Source organism: Rhinatrema bivittatum, chromosome 4 (genome assembly GCF_901001135.1).
Source record: "Rhinatrema bivittatum chromosome 4, aRhiBiv1.1, whole genome shotgun sequence".
NCBI lineage: Eukaryota > Metazoa > Chordata > Amphibia > Gymnophiona > Rhinatrematidae > Rhinatrema > Rhinatrema bivittatum.
Window position 1 is genome coordinate 80,193,090 of NC_042618.1, and position 25,849 is coordinate 80,218,938.

Sequence of the window (25,849 nt, forward strand, 5' to 3'; positions counted from 1 at the left end):
CAGTTGGCAGTAGATGGAAAATAGAAAATTGTACTGTGAAAATACTTATCATGCTGGAAATAATACTTCTAGTGTTCTTACCTAACATTCTTAAAAATGAATTTCAAATGCATTCTGTTTGATTTAATGAGCTTTAGAGCAAATCTGTTTGAATCTTGAACAGAAAGAATTTTCTTTTTCAGGTACCATTGTAAAATGTGCATTTGGGCTGGCACCTAATTCAAATATAAGAATATAGTTTAAAACACAAGACCGTTATGAAAACTTGAATTGCTATAACATTTTTCCACACTGTAAAAGAAAAAACTGTTCGTGAGTGCAAAGAACTATTGAAATGCCTGCCATAATGGGATTCAATTGATTTTAGAGATGGATTCCTGTAGCTTTATAGCAAAGCTGATAATGGTTGATGCTTCCAGTATTGACAAGGTTTCTTCTGCCTCCCACCTTGACCCTGGAAGCTGCCAGTTTAGCATACAACATATGTGAAGAAGTAACTTTATGATGTCATATGTGATGTGACTTTATGGAAAAATCTTTCTATTATTGAAATATGAGCAAGCCACTAAACAATCAATAATTGCCAAAATATATAAATAAATCCAATCACTGAAAGCATGTGTACGATGTCTAGAACTTCTGATTTCCCACCCCCATACCATTCATTCAATTATACATTTCAAACTTTTGGGGAATTTTCACTATGAAAATGAAGCTGAAGAGTATCTAGAAACACTTTTCAAATCTTCAAGAACTGTTCACACTGAAGTGCTGTAGCTCAAGTGGATGATATTTTTTCCATGACCATAACATTGTACATTTGATTCACCACATAGTTATCAAAGGTGTATCTGGAGAAATCCATTGTATTAGAATACATTTTTTAATCATAATACAGAACTTCCTCCCAAATAAGATTATCATCAGACAACTCATGAGAGTCATATTTATCCAAAAGACATGTCTGCTTCTTACTATAGAAACACTCCAGCCCATTTAGAAATATGAGCCAAGACTGATTCCCCAAAACAGGAAATGAGATGACAGCTCCAAACATAATGCTTATAAGATCTTTCAAAATTATAATACTTGAAACAATGCTCAGATGATGAAATACAAGCTTTTAGAGCATGCATGGGATAGTTATGCATTCTGTACAGAAATTTAAATTGCAACTCCCTAAAATCAGCACATTCCACCAGGTTATATATATCTTCAAAAGAGATTTTCAAAGCTTCTCCATCTATATGGGCACCTATGTCAAGTTGACATTTATATACAGTTGATGAGATAGCTTGCAAGAACTCCAAGCAAATTTTTGTATAATTTAGAGATCAGAACCTTTTTAGGTTGACAATGCACAAAATCACTTTCAAAATTAGCAGCTCTAAAAATAATTCTCTCAATTATCAATACCAAGTCCACATAATGTTGGACTTGTAAGAAGACATAAAATTCTTTGTTCTCCAAACCATATTTCTCTTTCAAAAATTGATATTCATGCATGGACTCTCTATTTTCCAACAAAATCTGCTCAAGTTTTGAAATTCTTTATATTCCCACAACTGAAAAACCTTGGACTCCATTCATGGTAATGTAATAGGTGGTAGGTACCCTAATTAAATAGATAAATAAATGATTACCTGCGCTGCAAAGGCTGTGAAGAGAAGGCAGCTAGGCAGGGATGAGATGGCTGCGATGAGTAGGAAACAGAGTCTGTCACGAGAGATAAGAAAAATAAGCAGTGAAGTCCAGTTGAGCAGAATGGCATTGGAGTGCTGCTGAAACTGGACCCTCCTGCTTCCTGATGCCTATTACCTGCCATATTGCTGGCCTAATTTAGCTGGATATAACTTATCCAACTAAGTAGCGATTTGTGAGTGGATATTCAGCGGCATGGCCATGCCGCTGAATATCCCTTGTAATTTAGCCAGATACAGCTGAATATTGGGCCCCTAGTGTCTGGAAACTTTCAAAACTGAAATTCACACACAATCAGTATTCCAATTTGGATCTTGTTCATGCACTAAATGTTTGCCTTTGTTGTTGAATCAAATTTTTTTTGTTGACCCTGCCATTGAAAGCACAGTATGCTCAGAACATGAGCATAAACGTAATCTTCTTGCGCACAAGGTGGGAGCAGACTGGCACCATTTCCCACCACTGCATTGACATCTTAGATAAGCAATTGTTATAAATACTTTGCTATCCTCATGCTTCAAAATTGAAAGATTCTTATTTCTCACATTTTCAGGACCTCATCACTAAAATCTAACAGATAGATCTTGCTTAGTCTTTCACTGCACCTCTGCCCCTATACGATATACCCTTTCAAAGAGAATCAGATGGCCCAGATTACTGAGATTCAGTGCTGTGAAGAGCCAGCTATGAAAAACATCCATAAATTTAGACTCCGGAACATTTTCAGAAATACCCACACTTTAATATTATTCTGGTGATCTCTATTTTCAAGGTCCTCTATTTTTTCTTGCGCAACTTGAACTTCCTTCTCCAGGCCTTGCACACATGATTCTAAGGTTGGCACCTTAAAATCAGATTCATGACCTCCACTGTCAATATCGGAAAATCTTTGGGTAAAATCAGTAAGCTTACCATCCATTGCCAAAACGGAAGGTTTTAATTACTCCAACTTAATGTCCATGGCAGAAATCACTAATGACTTCTCTGATAATAGCCTTAGTCTTGGTTTTAGCTTCCTCACCCACAGTTTCTGTCATTTTAGCATCTGATTGCTTGATTTATGCTTTATCTTTTTTGGAGAGTCTCCAGGTCATAAAATCACATAAAGATATATACTGCTCGCACAGACCTTCAGAAAGGCAGATTATTTTCCAAAATAGGATGAAAAACTGGAGAAGTTGGTTATAATTGCAGGAAAATGGGGATGGTATCTGGAGCTACTCAGAAACACAACCAAGCAGTTGATGAGATGACTTTTTAAAATAATCACAATGAACTTTATTAATAAATAATACAATTTTACAGTAGCAATCATTAATACATCAGATACATTGCAATTAAACTAACACATTACATAAAACATTTATATATGAATAATTGAAGTAAAATGTAAGCAACTTATTGAAAATTGTAATGTCAGATAGTCTGCAATTAAAGAAAATCAATTACATATTTGCTGTTGTGTGACAGGTAATATAAAACATTTATACATTATAGATTAGCATGTTAACATAGAAATGTAGATTAGGGATGTACAGGGAAAAGAAATGTGTTTTTGTTTTTTTGGTTTGTTTTAGGGAGGGTTTTTTTCCCACAAATATTAGTTTGTGGATTGCTTGATTCATTTCAATCATGTGAAAAAAAAACCTGAATCAAGCAATACAAATAACCCCAAAATGGCCAAAAAATGAAAACGAGTGCTGCCTCCTACCCTCCCAGAAAAATGCTAGGGCCAGGATTTCCCCCTAGCCCCCACTTACATGGTCCGATGAGGATCTGCTGGCTCAGACTAGGCCAAAGCTTTGAATTTGACTAGGCCGAGGCAGTGGTAGATCACCGAGTTGCAGCTTCAGGCTTGGGTACAGGCTGAGGCCCCAGCATCAGGACCCGGCCTTTGGGTCAGGTCGTGACATTGGGCCTGGGGTATAATTGCTGTACATCAAAATGGCGCCATCTGCTGAGATGAATGCACTGGAGTTATTTAATTCTGGTGCAACCCTAGTGGATGCCATCATTGTGTTTCAGAAAGAAGAATGAAGAGGACACGTGAAGTGAAGCTTCCTGGCCTGGGCTCCAAGACCTGGGCCTGACTCTAGTAAGGTCACGGCATCAGGCCTGGATCTGGGCTGAGGCACTGGCATTGGGACCCAGCCTTCAGGCTGGATCTCGTATCGGACCTAGGCTAAGGTCCCAGTGTCGGGACCCAACTTCTGGGTCAGGTCTCATTCCAAGGCCCTGGCATCAGGACCCAGCCTTCGATGGATACCTGATGGTAAGGTTTTGATTTTGTTTTATTTTTTTATTTTTGGGGGTCTCAGCCAGGGCCCTGACTTTGGGCCTCCATGGATACCTCAGCAACATGCTCAGGCCTAAGGCCACAATCCTTGCTTTAGACCTTGACTTACGCCCAAGCGCAATGCCAGCACCTCAGCCTAGGTCCGAAACTGGGGCCTCACTTAGGGCACAAGTGCAGCCCCTGCTTTGGGCCTTGGTCTAATCCAAAGTCAAGGTCCAGGCTTTGGGCCTAGATGTAGGCCTGATGGATTTGTTGAAAATGAAATGAAATAATAAGATTTATTTCATTTGGGGGGCTCCTGATTCATTCCTCTGTGGCTACTGCACGGAGCGGCAGTAGCCACAGAGGCATTCACAGAGTGGGATGCCAGTGGTTGGTGTTACGCCTTCACGGAGCGGAAGGATGGAGGGCTGCCACCTCCAAAAAAAAAAAAAACCCCAAAAAAAACAGGGGTGGGGCAGGGTTGTGGCCTGCTTGTTGCAGTGGTTGCTACCCTTAATTGAGTTGGATGTTCACTTGGATGCAGATCCGGCACTGCTCTCTACATTGGTGGTGGGGTGGAGGGGAATTAGGGCTGGAGGGTACTGGAAGCCAATAGTAACAGGTGGGTGATAGAAAAAGTTAAAAAAAAAAAAAAGGATATAGTGTGTAGCTTGCTGGGCAGACTGGATGGGCCATTCGGTCTTCTTCTGCCGTCATTTCTGTGTTTCATAGTGTCCTTTGCATGGATCTGCTTATAGATTGTCCTTGGCATCCATCAGGATGGAGTAATGGTTTGTGGTCCATATGCCTTCATGAACAGCTTCACCTCCTTGTAGTGGAGAAAGGGAGTCCAGTTGCAGGATAATGAGATCTGGTTGATTGAAGGAAAAATGGAGCATATTTTCTTTGCAGTTGCTTCTTAAATTGCTTCTGATGCAGTAGCAGAGATACCCAAAAGCATGGTGGGAAGTTTAGGATCTCCTCCCCCTCTTCAGGTACAATTTTAATAAAACTGCACATTTCACATGAGAAGTTTCAAATGAATAAGAAGAGCCCTGGTGATGGTTTTGGCCACTGCTGCCATACTGCAACATAGAAACACAGAACATGTCAGCAGATAAAGACCATATTGCCCATCCAGTCTGACAATCCACATCCTCTTATCAGTTTTAAAGTTTCTTCTCTCTCAATGCTTGTGTATGCTCTCTTGAATTCTAATACTGTCTTTGCCTTAACCACATCAACAGGGTCACTGTTTCATTAGTTCACTTTATTTTCTGTAAAGAAATATTTCCTTAGATTACTTCTGAGTCTACCCTCTTTCATCTTCATCCCATGACCCCTCATTCCAGAGCCTTCTAAAACAGGGCAAGCCTTGTTCCAGAACGCCATGACTTTTCCTTCAATTGACAGTTTCTTCAGTAATAACAGACCCAGTTTCTGGTTTATTTTACTGAGTATCTCTTCACAATACTTCAGAGCTGCTTCATCTACCCCAATTTACACCCTAGGATCTGGATCATGCCTGTCCTTTTGGGAAAAGGAATTGAGTTGGATTTTGTGCTTCAATCTCTGAAAAGTATCATCTCTGACTTCCTGTAGTTCACTTTTGATTTCAAAGTTCTTCCAAAGTACTTGCATATGTCACATCATATCCTGTGACAGACAGACACTCAAGCAGTATTAGAGTGGTATATTGTGACATCAAAAGCTTCAGTAGCCATTACCATTTACATCATACCATTGCAAGGAAAGGGGGGATAGGAAAGGAGGGGCAGAGGATTGTGTGTTGCTTAAGAAACAACCCAGCCTGTGTGAAGTACAAGCAGTCTTAGTAGCATTGTGAAAAAAGGGAGTCCTGCCCCTAAGCTTAAAAGAGACTTTTTTTTAATCACAGCAAGCCAGAAGTGGAAGAAAGTTCAAGCCATAAGAAATTAAACTTGGGAGAGCATGTGCCACCAGTTCCTGTTCCTCATTCTCTTGCTTTGGAGCAGGGGAAAAGAACATGGGCCATCAAAGGTTGTGTTAGCAGGGCAGAGGCAAAGACAGGGGCAGCAGAAGTACAATATCCAAATCCAGAAGTGTGCTCCTCCATAATTACTGCTTCTGAGAAAATGGATATATTTTCAAAAACTGATTCTGAGGAAGAATTGTGTCTGGAATTTCCTGACTCAGAAGGTATTGAAGAGCTAGAGCCAAAGAGAAATTGGGATCTCTAGTCAGTAGCATCTTATACTCCAGTGAGGAGGTGGAGAAGTCAGTGATACTGATGTTGTTGAGTGTAACCCCCAGGAAGATCAGACAGTATATGCAGAGAGTGTGAGCAATGCCCCTGGATTTTCCTCATGGTCAACCCTCAACTCTAAGGCCAGCAGCAACATGTTCCAAGGATACAGAAAGAGACTGTGAAAGATATCCATTGTACTGAGCCACATTAAAGTGAGGGAGAAACTACATGTTGCTCAGTTCATTCACTGTAGTAAGGTCATCAGATGAGAGAAGGTACTTGAGCATATGACAAATGCTGGTATTCAGCATCACCTATAGAAACATCATCTGCTAGCATTGGCATCAGGGGAGGGTGGTAGTGATAGACTGGGAACTTCCTTTTGCCACTCAGAGCAGAAGCTGTTGCAAAAGGGTTGAAAAGATGAAGACTTTTCTCCAAGTTGACCCATTTCCCCTTCCACCAGTCAGATGGAAGACTAGCAGCCCTTGTCATGCATCTTCAGTGGCAAACCACCATAGAGGAAGTTTTTATCACTGCCCAGGGCAAGAGGCATGCAACATATAAAATAGTGATGAGGTGCATTAAGGAAATGATTGCATGGATGACCAGCCCCTGCAGATAGTGTAGAAGCTGGACTTTAAGCATCTGCTTCACCTCTTAACCCCATTTCATTTAGTAGGCAGGATAACCCATCCTGTACAATAAGTGTCATAGTCTCACAAAGCCACAGCTGAGTAAGACAGAGGGGAATAGCATGCATTTCACCAGTGTCTTCTGGATCAATGAGAACTGGCCAAGGGAAGGGCAAGCAATAGAATTAGGTGGGACTGAGCAACAGGGTGCTGCACAACCAGGTGCTGAATACCACCCTTATCTTGTGCAATATCCTAACAGTTATAAGAAAGATGCTAGAGGGTTGGAAGCTAGACAAGAGAGGCAGAAGTGTTCGTGCAAGGTCTCTTTTGTGACAGACAGTGATGCAAATATGATAAGGGTAGTGGAAGATGGGGGATTTCAGGAGATACATTGCTTTGCGTGTTTCTCCTCATCCTGCCATATAGATTCTTTCCTGAAATAAACAAGAGATAGGGGCCGAGAAAAACTACAGTCTTCAAACAAAACTAGCTTACTATGGACAACATACAAATCTTTTTACAAACTATAAAAACAAAAACAAGCAGTCCAAGACTGTAAATGTAATATTCCCTGTACCATAGCCTAACCAAGGGTTAAATTCTGATTCTTTGCTCTCATAAGGGGGAGGGGAGCGCTGATCCTGAACTCTGGGAATCTAATCCGGTGCCTATAAACATGTTAATGCAAATGTCCATGTTAAGGATTTTCCTGTCTTTTTATACTTAATGAATAGCAGCAATTGTTGCAGAACCAGGGCTGTATAGAACTCACAAAAGAATGCAGCTCAATAGAACAATAAAAAGTGTGCACAAATGGATAACAATATTATATTATGATAAAATAAAACTATAATCTACCCAAATGATGGCAGGTGCTATTTCTTCAATTTTTTTGCTTACCTCAATCTCATCAGCAGTGTTATCACACTATCATGCGTTCATGATCATGTCACGGAGCAAAGAAATATTCGTTACCCGAGGTCCGGATCTCTCAGGGAGTTCACCAAGAAAATATTCATAATCTGAGTGTTGCGATACTCAGGGAGTTCAAATCCTTACCTGCTTGTGCAGGGAGTTCAAGGTATCATTACCTGACCTTTTCAGGGAGTTCAAATCATTACCTGCAGGCTCTATGCATACAGGGAGTTCAAATCATTAATCCAAAGGAAAACTCAACATTATAATCTCTAAGTAATAATCTATATTAAGAAAAGCAAAGAAAAAGTACAAAGAAAAGTACAGAAAGGAAAATCAAGAAATTACCTGAAGTCCGCCGCACACCCAGGGAGTAAAACCAGAGGGAGTTCAGTATGCCTGTGCTCGCATTCTCCACCAAATAATGTTAAAAGACCTGAACTTCCCCCGCCTGGTTTCCTCCCTAGAGATAGTGATGAAATAGACTTTCAGTTTCAAAACATAACATTTATTGAGTAGAGCAGAGATCTTATAAGAAATGGCAGTATCTGTTTATTTCATGCATACATACAAGTTAGGATAGAGGAATCTATAAGGAAATCAAGATTGTGTTTTCCTTATGGTAGTAAATGAGCCCAACTTACAGAATATACTGTTTTGTGAGCAATGCCATTTACTCATTTTAAATTTGCTTTACTCTTTTATACACTGTTAAACATGGCTCAAACCCCCCCCCCGCTCATCCTCTATGTCAGCTGGTAATTTTCCTTCATGCGCCTTTCAGACATCACACATTCTGCTTAGGTTAATACTTCCTTTGTTTAACTTTCTTGGCACCTTCCTTATCTCACATTTGCCCTGCATTCTCATGCCATTGCCTTGGGCTGACAATTACATTTTTCTCTCTTCAGGCCTTCTTAATCCAGTTATTTGTTAACATGAGGTAGTTTTTTCTTAAAGCAGCAATTAATAAATAACCTAAATCTTCATTAGGAAGACCAATTCCAAACCTATACTGCCAGTCCCTTCCCCTAATGATACCATACAGAAATGAAGTGAGCCCTCCTCCATGGATTTCCTCTCGCTTCTCGCTGCCTATGGCTTTGTACCAATTTTGTTAATGCCCTTTCTTTCTCATTTACACCTTGGGATGTTCTTTCCACTATGGGTGGCTGCTTTTCATCCCTCATGATGCTTTGGGGTTTTCATGCTACTTTTACTGCTGCTTTGACCCTCTGTCCCCTCTTTAGGGTTTTTCCTGACACTTTTGGTGCTTTCTTTCCCCATCATGGAACCTTGAGCTTTTCATGCTACACTTGGCATAGCTTTGCCCTTCTTGTGCTGCTTTGGTGGGTTCATGTCACTGTTGTTGGTGCCCTTTGCCTCTCCTTAAAGACTTGGGGTATTCTGGCCACACTTGCTGCTGCTTTTGATTCTCTCATGATGCCTTGGAGAACTCCTGACCCTGCTAATAGCATTTGCCCCTTTACAAGTCCTTGGGCTATTCATGTCCGGGTAGATTTTCAAAGGGATACGCGCGTACCCCCACAAAAACCTACCCCAAACCCCCCCCCCTGCGCGCGCCGAGCCTATTTCGCATAGGCTCGGCGGTGCGCGCAAGCCCCGGGACACACGTAAATCCCAGGGCTTGCATGGAGGGGCATGTCGGGGGCGTGTCGAGGGGGCGTGTCATGCGTGACGCGGCGTTTTGGGGGCATGTTGTGCGTGACGCAGCGTTTCGGGGGCGGTGCCGCGGGCATGGTTTCGGCCCGGGGGCATTCCGGGGGCGTGGCCGCGGCCTCCGGACCAGCTCCCGGGACCGGAACTCGGAGTGGGGCAGCCGGTCGGCGCGCGCAAAGTTACGCCTGTTTTTAGATAGGGCCAGGGGGGTGGGTTAGGTAGGGGAAGGGAAGGGAAGGTGCGGGGGTGTGGAAGGAAAGTTCCCTCCGAGGCCGCTCCGATTTCGGAGCGGACTCGGAGGGAACGGAGGCAGGCTGCACGGCTCGGCGCGCACAGGCTGCCGATTTTGGGCAGCCTTGCGAGCGCCGACCCCGGATTTTAATGGATACGCGCGACTACGGGCGTATCTATTAAAAACCCGCATACTCTTGTTCGCGCTTGGTGCGTGAACAAAAGTACACAATTGCGCTAATTTATAAAATCTGGCACGTCATTTTTAGTGCTATATTGACTTAGTTTTGATGAATTGGAGTGCCCTTCACCCTGTGGTGATGTCTACTAGGGATGTGCATTCGTCCAGAACGAAAAATGAAGCAGAATTTCCTGAAATTTTGGGAAAATTTGTTTTTCGGGGTTAGTGCACTAACCCCAAAATTTGGGGAAGCCGAAAAAAATCAGCCCAAACCGTGGGAAAACAAAATTTCCTGCAGTGGGCTGATAACAAAGGCCAAACCAAAATGTTCGGCCATATGACATCTCTAATGTCTACCCATAAAGTTCATTAGAAATTAGAAAACCCCAATTTTGGAGCCCAAAATAGGCTGTATTGCTTCCTTCATTGTCTGTAATGGGAAACACCTGAACAAATAAAATGAATAACCAACAAAAAAAAAAAATGGCCAAAATGAACCAAACAAATGATTGTGGCCCACAAAACAAATAAATTAACCAAAATCACATTTTTGCCTCTGTTCATATGGTATAACTAGTTTAACTGACGCAGACTGGATCTTGGACTGTTTTGCATTATCCCATGCTGTATTGATTTACCCTGCAAAAATATAAACCAGGTTCTAATTTTGTCTGCTTGAATATCTTTGAATAAAATCCTGAAACTGACATATATTGCAGGGAATTCCTTATCATGGCACATCCTCACTGGGGCCCATTCTGTGCAGAAGATATTGATGTAGGTCCATTGTAAACGTAAAATATCATTCTGCTGGTGAAGCAGGTTGAAACATCATAAAATAACTCAGGAGAGCTGGATAGTTCATTCAGCTGACTCAGGCTTAGACTGTCTTTCTTCTCTAGCTCCATTGTACAGATCTGATCTAGGTCTGAAGTGGTAAGCATTAGTTATAATTTGAAAGCCATTAGTACTTTGTAAAATAAACTAATTGTCATATTCTATTCCCAGTGGATTCATATTTACTATGCAAAATCACCACAGTTTGGAACTAATTAGCATCCCCTTGTTGGAAGTTTCAACAGAAAGGCCAAAGATTTCCTAGCACAGAGATTGACTTACCCTTTTCCCTTAGAAGTGGTCCCTCCAGAGCAGGATTGAAACACATTGACAGGGTAATGTGAAGATGGCTGCAGTATCACTGCATATTCTATACTGATCTTGCCAATAAAAACTGTTCTTTCCATATTTTCCAGTGCTGTCAATCTTGCACTTTTGAATCACAAGTCTTACATTAACTTTAAAAAATAGAACAATATTATTTTACATACAAACCAATCCTCCAAAACAGGATATATACAATGATACTCTATATAATTCAAACAAAAGACCCCGTGCTGCAGGATACTTAACCTCTGACTTATCTGTTTTCATCCTAGGGAGAGCCATAATGAAAGACTTTTCCATAGGTAAAACAATATTTTATTTGTGGAAATTAAGGCTTTGATAATTTCCAACCTGCTCATGGGTAAATGTTCCCACATTGTTCAGCAATGCATGTACTTTTATCTCCCAGAGGCAGGAAGAGGACAGGTAAATGAATTATACACACAGTTTTGTATAATCAAAATTTAAATGCATAAAAATTTGCATATACAAATGTAAGTAGCCTCTATTCGCATAATCCATATTTTATAAAAGTAATAAATATGTACCTAATTTCACTTTTGTGAACATATTTGTGCACAAAAAACAGAATGGTCTGGGATATTCCAGGGTGAGGCCAACACACACATATGGCAACTTACTTGCCTATTTTTACATCTGCTAATTATCTGGCATAATTGATATTAAACATGTTCATTGTATAGTGCTGACTGGATGGAAGGTCTGGGTGAACTGAAGTAAGTTCAGACTGAAGAACTAGGAAGGTCTCAATGACCTGGTAAAGGACTGGTTGAATTTATGAACTAATTAGTAAACTGGTTAATTTCATTTATGCACAGATATTTTAAAATTTACAGATTTACGCGAGTAAGTTCTACTTTATATTCTGTGCTTAAAATAAGCTTGCATATATTTTTAAAATAAGTAGGAAAAGTACAAGCATTAAATGCATTGATATATGTGGGGGCTTTGAAGGTAATTAATAGTTCCTTGGAAACTCGAGTTCTACTATCACTTTGTAAGCAGGTGCTTATTTCTCCATTTTTAAAAGGTAACAATTTAGATCCTAGAAAGTATAATAACCACCGACTGATTTCCAACTTGCCATACATTGCCAAGGTAATTGAGAAAGATCTTACTAATCAGGTCTCTTATTCTGTTGAGAGTATAGATGCCCTGGAACCAGCACAAACCAGATTTAGGGAAGTTGTAGCACTGAGACTTTGATGACTGTGTTAATTGATGATTTCCTTCCAAAGGGGCGATGCAATACAGTGCGCTCAGTCGAGCGCACTGTATAACCCGTACTCCGATGCGGGTTAAATAGGCGCTAATCCACCCCCTAACGCAATAGGGGGATTAGGGCCTATTTAACCCGCGTCAGTCACGGAGTGAATGCAATAATGCTTATCACATGCAAATGGATGTGAATGAGGCTATTACTCATTCACGCCGCATGCAAAAAAAAAAAGTGTGCCTTAATTTATTTATTTAGTGTGTTTTGTATACAGTCATTCAGTTTCGCCATCAGAACAGTTTACAGGGGTCATGAAATAAGGTTGGACAGAAAGAAAGGAATTGGGGTTTGAGTGTTAGTTAATTACATATAAAATTATTATTACATATTATAAATCTTATATAATAGCAATGTTAATACATATGGTAATGTTGATACATATAAAAGAGACTGTTATATATAGGCTAGGGATAGTATGTGAGGTCAGTTGCACATTATCTTAGGTGATCAAATAGTGTGAGTTATTTGATTGAAAGAGGGACAGAGCATTTTTCTTGAAATTGGGTTGCGTGTTTAATTGGTGGTCAAGTTGATTGAGTGAGTTTGAGTAAGCTCTGGTGAATAGCCAGGTTTTCAGGTCTTTTTTGAAAATTTTGATATTTGGTTGATTTCTTATTTCGACTGGTATTGAGTTCCATAGAGTGGGGCTGGCGATGGATATGGCTCTCTCGTGAGTTGTGTTCAGTTGTGTGGTTCTGGCATGAGGGATTTTGAGGAGGCCTTTGTTCGTTGAACGTAGGTTCCGTTTTGGAGTGTGGAGTATGATGGATTTGCTTAGCCAGTTGTTTTGATGTCCTTGGATTATTTTATGCAGAATTATAAGTACTTTGTGTTCTATACGGTATTTTATCGGGAGCTAGTGTAAAGAGATGAGGGTTGGTGTGATGTGTTCATGTTTTTTTGATCCAGTCAGAATTCTGGCGGGTGTGTTCTGTAGGATCTGTAGAGTACAGATGGTAGCAAATGGTAGGCCAAAGAGTAGAGTGTTGCAGTAGTTGAAGTTGGAGAAGATGAGTAGTTGCAGGACCGTTCTGAAATCATCCTGTGCAAGGAAGGGTTTGAGACGTCTGAGCGTCAGATGTTTGTGATATCCTTCCTTAATCTTGTTGGTTATGTGGGTTTGGAATGAAAGATCTTTGTTTATGGTGATTCCTAGATTTCGTGTATGAGTAACAGGTGAGATCAAGGTATTTGGGTTTTCTGTTTTGAGTGGTAACATGGGGAAGGTAGTGTTTTTTCTTTCAAGGATTATTAACTCAGTTTTATCTATGTTTATTATGTGTTTCAGGTCAGTTAGATGCTGTTTGATTTGAGAGATAGATGATAGTTTTCTCGTATGTTTCTTCCAGCGTATTCTGTATAGGGACCAGTATTTGAATATCGTCAGCATATAGAAAGTGGATCAACCCAAGGCATTCTAGTGCGTGACATATTGGTAGTAGGTAGATGTTGAAGAGAGTAGCTGATAGGGTAGATCCTTGCGGTACTCCTCTGTTGAGGTTTACTTTATTTGAGAGAGTGTTGTTGAACATTACTTGGAACATTACTTGGAAATTTCTCTGTGATAGATAGGAGGAAAACCATTTTAATGTGATATCCATAACTCCTATTTTAGCTAGTCTGTCGAGTAAGATTGCATGGTTTACTGTGTCAGAAGTGGCTGATAGGTCCAGGATTGTTAGTGGGTAGCTTTGTCCTTTGTCAAATCCTCTGAGTACTGTGTCATTTAGTGAGAGAAGTAGGGATTCTGTGCTTAAGTTTTTCCTGAATCCAAATTAATAGCTGAGCGCAGGTAAAAGAAGTACAGAAAAGCAGAGAAAAATACTTTTCTTTACTTTTTTTTTTTACTTAAAAAAATAACACCTCGGCAGATCGACAAGTTATGAAGACCGACACCGGTAAACTCTTTATTAAACACATATTCCGTCTTCATGGGATGCCTAAGCATATCCTATCTGACAGAGGAGTACAATTTACTGCGAAGTTTTGGAAAGCTTTATGTCAAAAATTTGACATCGCCTTGGATTTAACTTCTGCCTACCATCCTCAGTCTAACGGTCAGACTGAGAGAATGAATAGAATGCTGAAACAATGTCTGCGATCCTATGTCAATGCAAGGCAGAACGATTGGGCTGAATTACTCCATTGGGCAGAATTTTCTATCAACTCGCATCCTGCTACTTCTACGGGGTCTTCTCCCTTCCAGCTCATCTAAGGACAACAACCACTGCCTCCACTGCCTATTCCATTATCAATGGCCTCTCCTGCCACACAGACTACTGCAGCAGAGCTATCTCAACTTTGGAAGCAAATGAAGGCGCTACTCCTCAAATGAAGATACACCTCCATCAATGAAGATACACAATGCATTCCATATCTCTTTGTTAAAACCTTTGATGCTCTCCGAATTCTCCAAAAAGACCCCAGAACCAACTAGTCTGGACACTGAGGATGACTTCGAATATGCCGTTGATGTCATCTTGGATGTCCGTAAGAGAGGCATGACAATGGAGTATCTCATTTCCTGGGAGAACTATGGACCAGAAGAGAACTCATGGGAACCGCTGGCCAACATCACAGATAAGGAGATGGCACGGCAATTCCACCTGGCACACCCACAAAAACCCAGACCACCTGGAAGAGGTCTTGGAGGGGGCCCTTTGAAGGGGGGTACTGTTGCCTCCGGTCGCAGACGGCTGTGAGCACTCTGCCTTACCTCTCCTTCCCATGGCCTCCTAGGGTGGGCGCGTGCATGTTGCCTCTGCCTATGTACACGTCTTAGCGGGAACCTCGGGGGCGTCCCCACCACATGATGTCAATACCTCCGGGTATTTAAGCCTCTGCTATGCTACCTACTTTGAGTTAGCAAGGACTTCGGTTTAGCTACTCTGACAGCTCTAAGCTGCTTGCTTAGACACTTCGCTACCCTCTGGGGAATCTCGCTCCTGACGAAGCTCTAGGCATCCGCTCCTCGGTGGCCTCTCACTTCCAACTACCCTTCGGGGTTTCTACTAACTTGACAACCGCTCCTCGGGGGTATCTCTCTCTTATTTCAGGATCTTCTGTACTATCAGGTACTCGCTCCTCGAGGGCTTACCGGTCCAGTGTATCCTGCACCATGGACCTTTCGTCCTACCATTTTCATTGCCAGGAAGATGCTTGCACTACGCTCCAGTGAGTACCTCTATGATACGGTTCTCCAACTCCACCCACCAGGCTCGGCTTATCCCACACCACGGGTTCCAATCTACCTTGAACATCTGGGTGAGACTTCTCCATCTGAAACTGTCAGAATGTATTGGCACCTTGCCGGACTCCAGTGCCTTTCCTTCCTGCCTCATACCATCTATCTACAGCAGTACAATAAAGCTTTCCACCTACAAGTGTCCACTCTCTGCATTTAGCCTATCACTGTGGTTCCCCACAGGCCCCTCCCCATGGGAGGAGTCATATCCACTGCGACTAAGGGTCCACATAATGCCACAAACACAACAAGGACATCGCCTCCTATCCCATGACTTTTTAGTTTTCCTAGATGCCTCTCATGTGGGACTTTGTTGAACGCCTTCTAAAAATCCAAATACAACACATCTACCAGTTCACCTCTTTTATTTACAGTCCACATGTTTATTCACCCCTTCAAAAAAAATGTAGGAGATTTGTGAGGCAAGACTTCCCTTGGGTAAATCCGTATTGGTTGTGTCCCATGAAACCATGTCTAAATGTTTTGTGATTTTATTCTTTGACAGTTATCATGATTTTTCCCGTCACTGAAATCAGGCTCAATGGTCTATAGTTTCCTGGCTGGATCCCTTTTTAAATATAGGGGTTACATTGGCCGTCTTCCAGTCTTCAGGTACATCAGATGATTTTAATGATAGGATAGGATTTTAATGATAGGTCTGAAATTTCATTTTTCAGTTCTTTTAGAACCCTGGGGAGTATACCATCTGGTCCAGGTGATTTCCTATTCTTCAATTTGTCATTCAGGCCTACAACATCTTTCAGGTGTACTGTGATTTGGTTCAGTTGATCTGAATCATCATCCATGAAAACCTTCTCCAGAACGGGTATCTCTCCAACATCCTCTTCATTAAACAGCAATGCTAAGAAATAGTTGAATCTTTCCATGATGGCCTTATCTTCCCTAAGTGACCCTTTAACCCCTTGATCCTCCAGCGGTCCAACTTGCAGACTTTCTACTAATATTTTAAAAAAATGTTTTTATTGTGAGTTTTTGCCTCTGTGGCCAACTTCTTTCATAGCCCATCTTATCAATGTCTCAAATTTAGCTTGCCAATGCTTATGCCTTATCCTATTTTTTTCTGATGCATCCTTCTTCCAATTTTTGAATGAAGATCTTTTGGCTAAAATAGCCTCTTTCACCTCACCTTTTAACCATGCTGGTAATTGTTTTGCAGTCCTTACAGCTTTCTTAATGCATGGAATTCAACTGGTCTGAGCTTCTAGGATGGTATTTTTAACAATGTCCACGCCTGTTGCACATCTTTTACCTTTGTAGCTAAACCTTTACGTTTTTTTCTAACTATTTTTCTCATTTTATCAAAGTTTTGCTTTTGAAACTGTAGCGATAGATCCTCGGATTTACTTACTGGAAGATGGAGCTGGATGAAGCAGAGGCCCAACTGGAGCATCACCAATACCAGCCCTTGTTCCTCTTAGGTTGAGTCCAGAGGTGCCGGGGCCGACTGGACTTGGGTATAATTCTCTGTGTAGGTGAAGATCCAACACATGGTAGAAAATGTGGGCCCGCACAGTAAGGGAAAGTAGAGTCTGGTCAAGCAGCAGTCAGGACAGGCAGGAGGTAAAAAGAGTCCAGTAAAGGCTGTGGTCAAATCAGGCAGAGTTTTCTCAGAGTCAAGTTTGGGCAGAAATCAGGCCAGGTGGCATTCAGTCAATAATGGTAAATGGACAGTGGCCAGAGGCAGGAAGAGGTCAAGCAGCATCAAGGTCTGATCCGAGGTCAAAGCTTGAAGTCTAATCCTAAGAGACAAGGAGCAAAGAGGAGGAAGCAGAACCACAGGAGCAGGAAGGGGATGTTGAAGACAGATTAGGGAGACTGACCAGAAAGACAAGAACTCAAGATGACAAATAAGACTGCCAAGGAACCAAGAAAAGGGCAGAAGAATACAGGAAGGACACACAACGGAATCAGGAACCAAGAACAAGAATCAGGATCCAGGAACACAGTGGCAAAGCATTTCTCAAGCGAGATGACCTATTGCCAAGGCAAGAAGCAAATATAGCAGTGGCCTTAAAATAGTCCTCCAATGGTGATGTCATTAATGGGCACCATTTGCCTGTTCATGCCACCGGCCCTTTAAGAAAGAGCAAAGTCAAGTGCACCTAAGGAGGGCCTGGATGAACCTCGGTGTTGGAAAATGGCTGAATACACTGGCTAGCCAAAGGCAGGAGAAGACAGCAGTGGTACCCGGACCAGGCGGCCGAAGCAGGAGCTGTGTGGCGATCTACCATATCCTTCCCGGAGGTCTCCCTTGGCAACCAGCATCTCCAGCTTGGGGCTGGAGGGGAAGACAGCACCCCTGCCATGGGTAGTGGCATGTGCCAGAGGATGGCCCCCACTGCACTTGGACATAGCGCTCTTACCTGAGCTGTGCTAAAGGTGAGAACAGTGGTCTGGGGGATAGCCTGTGGACCACCAATTGTAACAGCAGTGTTCTTAACTCATGGGGGGGAAGTCATGGCCATCACTCAATGGTGACAGCTATTGGCCAGATTCAGGGCTCATGATTGCAGGCTTTCAAAGAGAGTCCTAGTGCATGGCCCTAGTTGAAGAAAGGTTATTTGTAATGACTAGACTAGGTACCTTTTTATTTGAAAGGGTAGGGAGGGTAGTGGTTTGGGGAATGAGGTGTTACAAAATAGAAGAAAATCCCAATGTAGTTGCAATTGAAGGCTCTTAGCACTAGCATCTCAACCTGTTTCCAACTAAGCAGAAGGTCAAAGGAGCGAAACCCCCCCCCCCCCCCAAAAAAAAACACAACAAAAAACTTCCAATTAAAAAAAATGCATCTAATTTATGGATTTTTCAAATTTGTCAGGTATATTATTACATACCAAAATGTTTGTCAGTACAAATACATTCAATTCTATATTTAAATATATATTAAGTTCTGGTTTCTGTTTTAGAATAATCACATAAGCATAGGAAGGGTAATTTTCAAAGTCGTTTTCCTGGATAAAACTGTGCTTTCCCCACAAAATTGGGCTTTTAGAAATTGCCCGCCTAATATGCATGTAAGAGTACATGTGCAAGGCATACAAGCATGTAATTTGACCCACAGTGAGAAGAAGCATTCCTGGGGGCAGGGTTGGGTAGGGTTTTGCATTTATATGCATATTTGTCCGTTTTTACAAACATATGCCCATATTTTGCCCCACAAAATAGTAGCTATAAATGTGTATGAGTAGCTTTGAAAGGGAGAGTATGTGCATACTTTCCCTATAAAAATTGGTATAGTGTCTGCACGTAAAAAGTGCCCCCAGACTTTACACCAGTCTGGGCAGTTACAAAATTACCTTCATAATAAGTGCAATGCTGAGTCAGGCCAATAGTCCATTAAACCCAGCATGAAGTCTCCAACAGTGTCCAGTTCAGGCGACCTGGAAGCACCCAGCAGATGCCAATGGGAAGATCCATTCTCCATTTCTCATGCAAGGACTACTAGCTGGGTAAGAACTGAACAATATTCAGAAAAAGTACTTGGCTAAATCATTTGTGAAAATTCCCCTACCCATGCCATTGTGTATTTTGTCAAATGCGCAGAGAGGCACCCTAAAACCACAGAATTTTGTTTTAACAAATAGGAATAATATAATGGGAGATATAATTCAAAGGAAAAAAGAAAAGACTATCAAAATAGAAAGAGCTAAACACACCAAATAAAAATATATATACATAAAAAAAAAAAAGATTTTAATTCATAATACACGCATTGGTTTCCTAGAAACCAAAACATTAGTGAGTGCACTATGAATGAATCCTATTTGCAATATATCATCTTTTGTTTGCCTGGTTCTTACTATTTCAGTATTGTTTACAGCCAGTTTGCAAAACAGAATTTCTTGTTTCACAGTCTCTGAATGAGTTTTATAACCTTGATCTGTATTTGTCAAGGAATTTTTCATTTTCTGTTTATGTCTTTTTCAATATCTTTTTTCTTTTATTCTTTATTTAGGGAATTTGACATTTATAAGAGTTTCTGATCATTTCACTTGTTTGCCTTATCCACAAACAGATTAAGGAACCTGTACATTAAACTTTAATGTAAATGTTAAGGCCTTCTTGTTCACAGAAAAAAACAGAAAGCTATTAAGGATGAATATTTAATTGAAACAAAATGGGAAATCTTAACAAAATTTTCCATTTTGTTTCAATTCATATTAAAAACGAAATGAAAGAAAAATAATGAAATGTGCTAAGGAGCACTGCAGGCATTCCGATGCTTCAACTTGAATTGCAGTATTTTGTGGTGAGATTCAGCCCACCCCTGGCTAGTCAGATAAACAGTGAGGGGAGGGGGAGGCTGCCTTCAGGGGAAAGTGATTAGCCAGAGGACCAGTCCATTCCTTGTCAAGGTAAAAAGAAGGTTTTCACTGGTCACCAGCAGGTCAGAAGAAACCTGGGAGGGGGGGGGGAGGCAGGAGGGAGCCAGGGTCAGAATAGGGGAAAGAAAATGGCACAGAAAGATAAAGATATAACAGAGGAGACACACCAACACATTCTTCAGTACTTTAAAATAAAAGTGCCTTTAATTACACAGGGCAAGAGACGGGGCAGACAAGATTGCAGCATAGTGAGACCGTGGAACACCATCTATATCTAAGCTTTCTTAAAATACAATTTTTTCCTTCAAAGAGGAAGGGAAAGGTGAGGGTTTTCCCTCCAGAGCCCTTACACAGACCCAGTCAGCTTGACATCGGGCGTTTCCTGTCTCAAGTTCCCTTGGAGGGAACCAAGGAACCCGTTGTGAGCACTGCAACAGGAGAGCGAGCTGCGTTACTGGAGGAGGCATCCCTCAGCTCTGACCTTTGTGTGCTCCCGGCGCAATGTGATCACAGCAGGGGAGCTATCCAGTCCCAGCCTGGAGGAGCTCCTGGAGAGGAGCCTGGACCGGCGAATTCGGATCCCGGTATATCGGTGGAACCTCTGATGTTGGAGGAAGAAGAGGTTTCCAGGGCCAGAGAGTAGATTGAATCATTGGGTGCTCCAGGTGAGTAGACGTTGGTGCCAACGAGGCTGGTGGCTGTGACTCTTGAGACTATTTGGGACCTTGTTGCAGCATATGTGCTTTCTCTATCTCAGTTGGAGAAGAAAGTTGATTCTTTAAACTATAACCTCCAAGAGAAAATATTGGGAATCCAGGAACAAGAGACTGCCATAACAAACAGGCTAACTAAAGCCTGGATTTATTAAAATGCACTAAATATCGAATGCGATAGAAAAAGGGGTGTGTTTTATGGTAATAGGCAGTTTACTGCAATTTGCACTAATACCTATGCGAAGAGCTAAGTTACTGCAAAAGTGCCAGAATTGTGGTATTTCCTACACACAACCACTTGGGGGATCATGTTTACTATCAGGGCCACTGAAGAGAAAGAGAGAGTGAGAGAGAGCCTAGCCATAACGGCCTCACACTAGATAGGTATTTATATGCCATGTTCCATGTAATTTGCATTCTCACATGCCTATTTTTCAGTTACAATGTAAACCGAGATATGTAAAATTTTACATACATAAATAATCAATCTCTCTAGGGGAGGCCCACCTAGTAACTCGAGGTGAGGTTTAGGTATTAGTGTAGGGGGTTAGGGGACACTTTGATATTCAAAATGAGATGTACAAACAGAACAGTGCTCTCTTGTGAAGATTTGATGACCTTCAGAGTGAGGAAACTTACCCAAAGATGAGATTTGTGCAATGTTCTCTCAACCTAGCTTGATGTTACCCAGGTAGAGAGTCTATCATGCTAGGTTGAGAGAACATTGCACAAATCTCATCTTTGAGTGCATTTCCTCACCTCGAGTTACTAGGTGGGCCTCCCATAGATATATAAATACCTATCTAGTGTGAGAGTATTACAGCTAGTCAGTGTCAGTCTCTCTTTCAGTCTCTCACTGTCTCTCTGTCTCTCTCATAGCTAGGCTGGCTCTCCAGGAGCTTCAAAACCAGCATGGGCAAAAACATGCAATAAAGCCTGAAAAAGGTGTAGCTAAAATTGGTGTTAAAGCCATGTAATAGGACTTTGCAAAACAGTGAATCCCACCCCTAACTCCTCCTCTTTTTCTGATTTGCATCGCACCATACGTTATGGTGCTGTTAAAGGCGTTTTCGCATGCATTAACGGTGCTTTTTGCATGTGATAAGCCCTTAACGCATGCGAAAACGCCTTATAGCATTTTAATAAATGACCCTATAAAGTTGAAAAAAAGGTCCAAACCATGGGCCTCATTTTCCAATATCGCAGTGGTAACACATGAGGGGGCATGGTTCATGCAACGGGGAAACATCGCATGACGCGATGTTTTCCCCATTTGCGGAAATGGATTCGCAAAAACATCCAATGAATCTTCACAGTACATGAAAGTGTCCAAACAGAGGGGGGAGAGAGAGAGAGAGAGATGCTATAGTGCCTATGCCCTAGACAGGTATTTGTATCCCTATGGGAGGGCCACCTAGTAACTCGAGGTGGGGATTAGGTATGAGCGTAGGGGGTTGGGGGCCACTTTCACATTCAACATGCGACGTACGGAAAGAACAGTGGTCTCTAGTGAAGATTTGCTGGCCGGAGTGAGGAAACTCACTCCAAGAAGAGATTTGGGCAATGTTCTCTCAACCTAGCTTGTTGTTGCCCAGGTAGAGTGTCCATCAAGCTAGGTTGAGGGAACATTGCCCAAATCTCTTCTTGGAGTGAGTTTCCTCACTCAGACGGCCAGCAAATCTTCACTAGAGACCACTGTTCTTTCCGTACGTCGCATGTTGATTGTGAAAGTGGCCCCCAACCCCCTACGCTCATACCTAATCCCCACCTCGAGTTACTAGGTGGCCCTCCCATAGGGATACAAATACCTGTCTAGGGCATAGGCACTATAGCAAGTCAGTCAGTGTCTCTCAGTCTCAGTCTCTCTCTCTCATTGTCATGGACCGCGATAACCCTTCACTGGCCCGTAATGCGAATGAAAGTGTTGTAGCTATTAGCCGCGATAGGAGCCGCGCTAACACTGCAGCTGTTTTGCAGCACACAGCGCGATTTGCGATATTATCTCCCGTGATAACACCTTGGAAAATGACCCCCCCCATGTCTATGGTAAGTGCTGTAATTATAAAAGAACAATTGTCTTCATCAAGATGATTAGAAATATCAGAAAATGGTTTGAGACAGTTAAATGTGAGAATGTCCCCAAAATTATGGGAGAGATTCCATATATTACCTTAAAAAGATTTCTAACAAGAGCACTTGGCTTTTCTGATCAGAATATTCCCTCAATAAATGTATGTAGATTTCTGTCTAATAGGGAAACTGTTAGAAATGTTAACGTTGATATACCAACTAACCTGACTAGTTTCCTTGCAAGTTCCAATATGGATATTATAGAAAGAAATTTTTATTAGTTTCCTTCATAGCAACCCAAGATGTGAATATAGTGATACGTAACTATTTCAAAACATTTCCTGTAATTTTTTATGATCAGGAAGTCAGGATGTATCCTGACATGGCTCCAGTTACGCAATAGAGGAGAAAGGAATTTGTCATATAGGCAAAATGCTACCGCTTTGGGATTTTCTCTCTCACTATGGTACCCCTGTAAATGTATTCTAAAGAAGGGGGAAGAAATATTTGTCTTCTTTCAAACTGAACAGTTTCAGCAGTTTATAGATGGCCGTAAACCTGTAACATCACCTCCCAATGCTTAAGAGGAAGAAGGCATATGAAAATACCACTGAAAATCTATGCATAGCTCATACCTAAGTTAATCTTTTCTTAATACTCCTGGTAAAAATGTGTCTGCCCTTCGCTATATTTTCTTTAAATATTACACTGAAATGTCCTTATTATGTTTGATTTCTGGAGAATATGATCCGTGGATTATATATGGAGTTTAGGTGAGATGATATAAATTAATGATATAAAAATTTATTATAGAAATGTACAGGTTAGTCCATTGTGAAAAAAGGATATTGCAATATTGTAAATGAAAATGATAAAGAATTAAAAAAAAAGTTACACAGGGCAAATACATTTCCAAGCAACAGGTTGCCAAAGAACAAAACTTTTACAATCATTGGCATTGTTAGTGTGATTATATCTCAATGTAGACATTCAGAGGCTTGACAATGAACTGTAGTCTGAGTTTCAAAAAACCTCAATGAACTCACCAATTATTTTGATTTGAGTGCAGAACTCGTTTTTTGTGAGCTTTGAGGCATTAGCAAACTGTGAAGTAGAGCCATTGTTATGCCTAAACTATAGGGTGATTATAAAGGGGAATAGTCTAATGCCAGTGACCTTCTGAGTCAAAGCAGCACATTCCTCCCTGGGTACCTCTCTTTCATGCTTTTTCTGTTTCCAAGCACATCCTTTCATACCAATTTTTGAAATCTCTTACATTTAAAGAAGACATATGGTTCTAAACACACTCATGTTGGCTTTGTGCTCTCCTGGAACTCTGCCCTCATTTTCATTCCTCTTCTGTAGTGTAGTAGCTCTTCCACTTCTTTCCTCGGAACTGAAAAGCCACTCCTATGTGCAGATTTATTTGTATATCCTTTAGAAACATGTAAGAATAGCCAAGAGGAAAAGAAAGTATACTCAGTTTATTGTGATCACACTATTAGCTTCTTCTCAGTAAGTAATATGCCAATGCTATTTAGTCAATGTAATTTTGGGTTTCTATGAATGGCCAGATGAACCTCATTGAGCCTGGCTTGATTTTTCAGGCCTTGACTGACACCAGTCCAGGTATTTTCCATTCCTAAGTTTTGTGACAAAGAAAGACTCATGTTTTCCTAGCAAGAAAAAAAAAACAGTGTGTAGGGAGACCCTCAAATATGGTACACGCTTTGATAGCCATACAAGAGGCTCTGAGTGGGGAAGACCCCCTTGTGTCCATGTTAACCATGTTTGAAAAATGTTTTTGTTGTTGTAGTACTACTAAAGGTCCACTGGATGGCATTTTGTACGAGTGAACATGGTCTTCTAATGTGATGTTAGGAAACAGTATGTACATTCCTTTGCAGGTTTGGGGTTTTCTGATTGGGTGACTTAAGCTGTACCATTTATACCTCAGAACTGCCCAGACGATGTAACTCATAACATATAATCACCAAAAGACCACCAACAAATTGGAAACTTATTTTCTTAAATTGTGAAACCAGACCATATATTATATAGGAGAGCTTTCAAATTGTGTGCAATTACTCTCACTAGTATTAAAATACCAGTTTACTACATGAATATTTTCATATGTAGTTGTTCAACTTTTATAATCATTGGTCTTGGTTACACATTTTTTTTAAATTATATAGTGGTTAACACTTATCCTTTTAAGATGAGCGATCAAAACGCTGAAGGAGCACTTGTATTTTTGTCAACCTGCCCAACACGGCTCGTGTTTCTTAAATGCTTCGTCAGGGGCAATGTGTCAACTCTTATTTGCTTCTGCAAAAAAACCAAAATGTTTAAATGTACTGATTTGATAAATCAAACTTTTACCCATTATTAAATATACATACGCTCCAAACTTCTATGCTGTCACTCATTTCCCAAAAACAATCCTCCATGTTGTTTCTCTGAAGCAGTATTTAAACCAGCCTTCGGATGCAACAGCAGCCAATGATTACTTTCCCATCCCTGCATAACCAATAGTATAATGTTCTATGTTTCTGATATCATATCAACGTTGTTCAATCCACTGCATCAGCGAAGCGCATGATGTCACGGCGTATGCTTCGCTGGCTAGAGCGCCCAAATTGACGGGCGCTCAAGCCAATGAAAGCACATGAACGCGCGTGCGTGACTTCACGGCATACGTCACGTACGCCCGTCCATGTGCTTTCATTGGCTTGAGCACCCGTGCACTACGGGCGTGCATTCGTCCGTCTTCGCCGGCGAGGGCCGCTGGCTGCCCCCTCCGGAGGACGGCAGAGAAGGCTGAAAGAGCTGAAAAAGAAACAAAAAGTAAGTTGGTTACACTTATTCACATATTTTACATGTCTAGTCGCTTCAGGAGGAGGGGATTTTAGGTTTTACACATTTTACATGTCTGGCCGCTTCGGGAGGAGGGGATTTTAGGTTTTTAGGTTTTCTTTTGGGGGAAAGTTTGCCGTCTACCCTTACCCCTGCCTCTAACGCAGGGTTAGGGGTAGGCGGTAAATTAGCAGGTTAAATGCGCAGCTAAACTGCAGGTTAAAAAGGCGATAGTCGGGGCGCACGTTACTGAATGGGGGGAAATACCTAATCCGATCATTTACATCTCATATACGGGCGGAAAGGGT

The 25,849-nt window shown here is 41.4% G+C and overlaps 1 long non-coding RNA gene across 1 annotated transcript; it reads right to left on the reverse strand.

Annotated features, from left to right (window-relative positions):
• Nucleotides 1–4,592: 4,592 nt before the first annotated feature.
• LOC115089931 lies at nt 4,593–25,232 on the reverse strand. The gene is made up of 4 exons (XR_003856273.1): nt 23,962–25,232; nt 10,971–11,146; nt 8,108–8,222; nt 4,593–5,064 (listed from the first exon to the last, which is right to left on the reverse strand). It is a non-coding gene; the product is annotated as an uncharacterized LOC115089931 (long non-coding RNA).
• Between the last annotated feature and the right edge of the window lie 617 nt (nt 25,233–25,849).